The sequence below is a fragment of the Phallusia mammillata genome, chromosome 1, assembly GCF_965637545.1.
Source record: "Phallusia mammillata chromosome 1, kaPhaMamm4.hap1.1, whole genome shotgun sequence".
Lineage (NCBI taxonomy): Eukaryota > Metazoa > Chordata > Ascidiacea > Phlebobranchia > Ascidiidae > Phallusia > Phallusia mammillata.
Genome location: NC_137252.1, coordinates 3491157 through 3499155, shown reverse-complemented (window position 1 = coordinate 3499155; position 7999 = coordinate 3491157).

The following is a 7999-nucleotide window of genomic DNA, read 5'->3' as shown; positions in this document are numbered from 1 at the left end:
ACTCCAACTAAAAATATTTCATTGCAACTTAAGCGATATCACTTGCCCCTGAAAACACGTCTGGTTAAGTGCAGTAGACCATAAAAGAACTAGGGCCATCCATTTCAAAGGTTTTATCACTACGAGTCTGTGCATTGTACTTATTCGGTGTATGCGTAACGTCCCGTGAACGCGAATTCTTTGAATGCAGGACAAAGAGGACGGTAAGAGACGATGGAAAACGAATAGGAAACGGTTTCTGCATAAAGCATGACATTAACACACTGCGCTTTAAATGCAGAAATATAGCACAAATCTTACCAACTGTTGTGGTAACCGGAGAGAGTAAATAGCAAGAGTATTCAACTCACATCAATTACTGGTACACACCTAAACATACAATAACATGTATCAACACAATGAGCCTTTATGACGTCACATACAGTCCTTACCAAGATATGTTGGGCGGCAGTACAGGAATAAGTCACGCTTCACGCGAGGAGAAAACAGGAATACTGCGTAAATAAAATGCAACTTAAGCACCTTGTCTAAACCCAACAACACGTACAGTGCAACTAATACAAAGCGAATGACATTCTAGGTCATTGCAGTTAAGTTCGCATTCATCATAATAATTCACACTTGGGCAGACATTAAACACATATGTACAAAGTGACTCACCAATAATCGTCAACACGACAATAAACAGCCTTTTCTAATTCAACCGACGCAGCACCGTGCTCCACGGAAGTCAGCAACGAAAAGAACTAAACCACGTTGCGTTATCGCACAAAACTGGCAGTCGATTATTACGCCACACAACGCAATAGATTACAACACAAGTTGTAGTGAGGAAAAGCGGGAATCAATAGAAATCATCAATTACTGGCAAATAAGATGTAACAGTATGTTTTATTCTGTGCCAAACTATTACATTTTTTTGAAATATCTACGTTAGTGTAACATTTTAAATTGAAACATTCGCGCTGTATTGCTGACTATAAACGCTTCTGGTATTATTGTCATCGTAACAGGCAAACTGTTAGTTCTTTTGTTAACATTTCTAGCTTGGTCACACTTGATGGCTGACTGGTTCCTTTACCAAAATTATTTTGTATTTTCTTTTCACTTCAGCCTTAGTTTTGAGCTGATACTTGATGTTGCGTTTGTAATCTTAGCTTGAATTAGAAAACGGTTGTACTAGGAATGCAGGCTAAGTATGTGTTTAGGTTTAACAATTTTTGTTTTAGTACCACAAGTCTAATCTTTTGTGGTAAAAATTCACTCACAACTTTTGATACTCATGGAATGTATTTGTATTGGTTATTATAACATAGCAACACATAAAAATAATCAAAGAGCTTTGCCACCCATTGAGTAAAATTCAAAAAATATCTTAAACTGTACGTTTAATACACCCAAGTAAGTTTGTTTTAAGGTATGTTTTCAAAAAATCCTTTGTTTATGTTATGTTTAGGTCAGTTTTTATAACCTGGCACATAAAGGCCTGTTTTTTTATCACGTTGGTAAAAAACATGTGTTTTAATTTTATTACAACTGAAATTTCGAAATAAAATTGTAAACATTTTTAGAGGTCTCTACTATCACCAAATGGTCAATATGTTCGATTTGAGATCGAAAATTTACAACGAGTTTGCGAAACAATCTTTACAGTTTACACTACATGTGATCCAGTATTAAGGTTCATACACTGATGCTTGGAAGTCTGTTTTCCTTGTAGATTCAGTATTGACATAATCCTTCATCGGGATTGGCTGGAGATATGATCCATGGGGAGAATCTGAATTAAATACTGCATTGCATTTTGATTTTGCACATAACATTGAAGATTCAGAAGCAACATTTGCATCAAAGACACAGAAACAGGCAGTGGTGGGATTCATCCGGTTCGCACAGGTTCTACAGAACCGTCTCATGAAATTTTGTGACATCAGCAAATCGGTTAGCAATTACTGGTTACTGTCAGTAAACTTTTTGTAAAAGAACCGACTAAAAATATGACTTTTGTGATAGAACCAGCTGACAAAAAATTAAATACCACCACTGGAAACAGGGCATTTTTGGAAGTATGAAACCTTTTTTCAGCTTTTGTGCAATAATTTTTTGGGGCAAGCCTTGTCTGACAGTCAGTTATTTCGAGTTTAATAAAAGAAAAATGCTGAAGTGACTGAAATTAACACAAACCTGTTTGTGTGTAGATCGCCCCACTCTCAGCATATGTTGGAAGTTCATATAATGTAGGGAAACGTATTGAGTTTGGATTGATGCTCTGAATTTGTTCGTTCGTCACAACTTCCTTATTCGACCGTTTGACACTTCTGCAAAATAAAAAGTCTTGTTTCTTATCGCCAAAAGTATAACTACCAGAAAAATTGAAAACAGTCAATACATGATTGCAAACAGTTGGATGCTTTATAATCAAAAAAGTATTTGAACACTCCTTTAAATTTGCAAAAGAAATAATAAATCGTTACGTTATAATGACGTTCTTTGTCTCTGTGTTTTAATCATTAAAGTCTGCAACAAGTGTGTTATGATCTCATACATAATTGTACCTTTTGTTTCTCCTGAAACCGATAGCAAAGAGAAGCAGAATAAAGAGAATTGAAAACCCAACGACGCACCCCACAATAATCCCATCGCGTTGACTCGATGAAAAGATTTGATCATTTCCTGCACAAAAATAAAGTTTTGTTACATACTTCCACTCGGTCTTTTGATTATTGCAACAATCTACACCAGTTGTAATTTTGTGAACGTTACAGCCACAGATATCTTAAACCAACAATTTTGAAACCAGGGGCACAAAACTAAAGTAAGCGACCTTGCTTCTAAGTTAGGTCGGCTTCGGTTTAAATAAACTGACTTCATTCGGGCCTGACGTCACGCTCGGGCTCATTTTGTCGTAATTCCACCAACTTGCGTGCCTTATGCGGGTCTTAATCGTACGGTTCACATTGGTTAATGAACTCGAGCCCTCACGCATGGAGAACTGCCATTGGTTTGGACGAATTTTACATTCAAGTTTAAATTGCTAAATTTTGAGTAACTATTTTGGGTGTCTTTCCTGCAGCTTTTTTCCTACATTTGGGCTTGTACGTTTTGGTAGCTATGCTAGTCAATCTCAGAGATTTTTGGCACGTTGTCCATAAGTTTGACGACTCTTGTTCTAAATTTATGATTTTGGTGTCCAATAAGCAGAATCGACCATTTCCAAACAAGTGTTTCTCGAGCGTAGAAAAAAAAAGAGTTAACGAGTTCGTACCTGAGGTGCAATTAGCCCAGGGATAAACTGAAAAGGTTGAAGTTGATGTAACTGAAACATTGCCACATCCAGACAAATCCACAATAAGCTGTGAAAAAAGGCAAAAGTTTGGCTTTGTAGTTTTTTTTAGATAAATCAAACCAAAACAGGGTAACGAAACCCAAACTTTAAGAGAACTTTTTGGTGGTGAATACCAGTCAATGAATTTAGATAAAGTGCTTTCACTGCACATTCTCTTAAAGTTAGATTTTGATCAAACTTATTATAAAACCTCTTCTAATGAACCTAATATCTAAATAAAACCTTGGATGCTGGTCTGTACTTCTTGGTTCAGACTTTTTTTAATCAACTATCGATCGGTCAACCCACTTATTTTAATTCTCAACTATCGTTTCTGTCAGACATAACGTAAACCCATTTATTTTAATTCTTAAACATACGCTTTAAATATTTTTAACCTGGCTCGAATACGAAATTAGCATGATTTAAAACAGTTCAACAAACTTAAACTATGTAGAAGACACGCACCTTAAGAACGTAAATGTTGGGTGATAGATTGGTGAGCAAGATCGACGATTGGTTATAAGGTGCTGTGGCCACGTGGTGATTAAAAAGCTCAATCATAACCTGAATTTTAAGCATTCAAAAGGAAGTTTAAATTAAGGTAAAGTTCAAGTCTAACTTATACATTACCGTTGCGGTCAACTCGTATTGATCAATTACTTGGGAAAGTCCCGACCATTGCACCACCGCATGCCAAGGATGACAAGATGATGACGTCACAAATGACGTCACTGCAACAAAAATTATGTTTAGTTCGCACATCAGGCATCAACACGAGGTCATTATAATTTACATTTAGCCTGACAAGCGTAATAGCTTGGATCGCCGGAACATTTTGTGTTAGTTGGCTCCCAATCGACCCCATAATGCAAAGCTCTTTGTTTACACGTGTTCAAGCCTGCGGTTGAAATGTCGGCTCTTGATTGGTCGCTCCATAACCACGTGTTCCGTGACGTGTTGAAGCGAGCTCCAATCAGAACGTTAATGTCTAGAAACAGAAGATGTTATACTTTAATACTGATTTGCAAACGTTATTGTTCAAATGGTAATGACCAAACCAGCACTTCATTTAGAAATAAACTTATAAGCTTAAAATGCTTTTATGTGTACCTGGAACATAGAATGTGTCGACTATATGACTAATATTACTCCGTTGAATGTCTGAAAAAATGGTCATGGGCGTCACTGGCGCGTTGTACACGAAAACTTGTTTGTAACCAGGTGAAAATGTCCGTGGTGCAAACATCGTAAATCCAGGTATGTACGCTGAAAAAGGTTGTTTTCAATTGATATTGTTCAGTATTGTCTCATGCTTTTGAAATGAAAACAAGTTACCCGCAAGCATAAGATACGATCTGAGTTGCTTTAAAAAATAAAAGTTTTTCGTCTGAATTTGGGATTGTTACCCAGGGGTGCATAAGCTAAGCTCCCTCTGTGTAAGAAACACCAAAGCTGAGAGAACACGACAGGTTGTCACATGTGCAAAAAATATGATTTCGATTGTTTGTTGAAAAATATGCACAAACACTGTTAAATGCGTGAAAAGGATATTAATTTTACTTTAGCATTTTATACCAATTGCCACAAACTGATTTACTTTTGTCATCAGGCCTTGTACACAAGGGGTAAAAAAAACTAGGATAAAAAAGTTTGAAGACTACTATAATCTAAATTCTAAAAGCACAAAATTGTTTTTGAAGGATACAAGTAAAAACACTCATGTTGTATTATATACCTTTTCTATTTTTTGTTACAGGACAATTTTCTTTTGTAGTAAACACCCAGGGGTAATTCACCATTGAATCGTGGTCGTATTTACAGAACAGAATCTCCAAGTCAGTTTGGTTATTCTTGCTGCAACAAAAACATAATTTTGATGCTGAACTCAAATCTGACCTTATTGTTTAACCCAATAAGTTTTATAACAACATGTTTACGTAAAAAAATTCTGATGTGGAAAAATGTTCAGAACAAACGCAAGAAAATATCAAACTATGACCAACCTTTCATAAAGATCCACATACGAAAGTTCACCAATATTGTTGTTAATATGATATCGTCCATTGTTGTCTGACACTAGCTCGTTCTTATTAAATGAGTAGATGTAGGAAAAATAATAAGCATAGTTGTCGGTGTGATAAATCCAAACCCTTTTAAAGTCTTGACAAAAATACAGATTGGGTTAATTCATTTGTATTATTAGGTTTTTGTCCAAGTGGTGTTGACGAAATATACATGTACATAATCGTACGCTCAAACGGCTTTAATGTACACGTTCTTCAACCTTTTTTGAACTTAATCTACTCGCAACGTATAGCAATCACGTAGGATGTACCAACTATTTAAGTGAATAAAAAACCTGTGGTTCTCAACCGGGGAGGAACTTACTTTAATTTGTTCATGTGGTTTATAGCCTAAATAAACACTTTAGCCGACAAAAAAGCTGTAAAGTTGATAAAACACCCAATTTGAAATGATCTTTGTAGCTATAGTTTAGAATCTACTATGTAATATAATGGTAAGGAAATTAAAATTATTTGATTGTTAATAAGTGAGAAATTCGTCGAAAATTCGTCCATCACTGTGATAACTAAATGCAATGTCTCACATACAACTTTAACGTAATGAGGTTTACTAAAAGTTTTTGAAACCAAACCTTTAATATATTTTTCTGTCATAAGCTGTACAAGTGTTTTATTAATCGCTTCATGCTTGACATCAGCAAGATGACCTCCGAGTTCTAAACAATTTCTCTGTGCAGTGTTTGCATCAGCAAGATCATCTGACAACGTATAAACGACATCCTTCCATGCAGTTATTGAACTGCAATCTGGTGACCAATATGTACACAGGATTGTTACTTATTGTAAGTGCAAAAGCAAATCTTGATGCAGTTTGACTTGTAAGAGAGGTCGAAGTTAGGACCCTAACCCGAAAGTACATGTCCGAAATCCCACTCATATGTATTTATTTTTTAATGCCTGAATTAGGCCTGAAACATAGATTTACTAAAGTGAAATTACGATATAATTTGTATTTGATCGTGTGTAAAGTCAGGACCGAATTAATGCCGTTTCATTTAAACTTAATAAGGCTTATCCACTATATTTGTAGCCCGTAGTTAGACCAAGTTTTTACCTTATTTAAATTACATTATGAAAGAGCGTGCACCCTTTACATTAGGTAAAAACAGCCAATATAAATAAAAAACTCGTGAATTACCCAAGTTCTATTTTAAATTGCACCGTTCATGAGTGTCTTGCTTTCTTACACACAAAATAACGTCATGATTTAAAAACAATTTTATTTACTTTTTGCTTGAAATCGATTAATGCATTGAAGATTAAAAAACAGAATACACCACCAACGTAGGTTCATCATTGCAAAGATACAGTGAAAAATTTAAAACTAAACATGAAATTACTATTTTTTACGCAACTAAATGAAAAATAAGTTTATTTGGAGAAACCTTGTTTAGATATTAATGCTATACACAAATGACTATTTGAACGTTTAATAAACGATTTTTTTTAATTTTTGCACCACACGACTCACTGTCAGACTCAGAAGTCCAAAAATGTGAAAATGATGTTTTTTTGTGATATTGCGAACCTCTACCTAAAGGGCCTGTTGGCGCTATCACTTTAAAACCATAATTTTAGGTATCAAAATATTTTTTGTTGGTTAATGCAAACTCTTTATTAAACAACTATATAATCTAGTTTGACTTCTAATCCAACTCAAAACATTTATAAAGATACCTTTTCAAAAATATGTAAGAAACCACTGTCTTTTATCTTATTCTACACATACCGAGGCCAGCAATGCAACCTTGTTTTGCGAGACACATACCTTTATATTCAGTTCCAATATGCGACACATTTCTATGACGTTAGTCACGTTTCTGGTCTCGATAAATTCGAAAAACAATAATGTCGCATTTTTATGGCGTCACGTAAAGTTTAGATGACTACTTTCTTTGTTTTTGTAACAGTATGAGAACCAGATTCGTAGACAGGCCTGAAATTGTCGCCCGAATCTGGTCCAAACCATGAAGTACATGCCCGAAAGCCGGCCTGAATTAATAAAGCCTGACTAAGCCCAATTTTTGTCTGACTTGATGCAAATTTTGAAGTCAGGCCAAAATCAAGCCTATTTTATGTAGCCTAAGGTTAAGCCCGAACCTGACAAGATTTTAACTCAGATTCATTTCGTACGTTTTGGTTGTTAGGCTGCATATTATCACGTGACGTATTTACAATCACAAAACGAGCCACCAAAAGGTCGCGACCTCTTATTTAGAAATTCTAGAAAATCGTTTTATTACTCATTGTGACGTCACGGTGCAAATAATGTCTCCTTTGCTGTAAGTAGGTTAAAAAGGTCATGAGATAATGTTTAAACATTTGATAATAAGATTAATCCCACGTCTATGTTTCACTGCCACAAGCTATAAAAATCAACAAACATTTGATTTGCTTACATAATAACTGAATTTTTGCAAAAAAATTTCAATTAAAGTTTAATCTGCGACCCAATTTTTTTAAAAAGGTAGAACTATTGAGTTTAGGTGAAAAATTAACTCAAACGGAAAAGTAATAGAAAATAAACTGTTGCTTTGGCGCAGTTTGAAGTTTTAGGTTGATTTAGGGTGTAAATACTATTTACTTA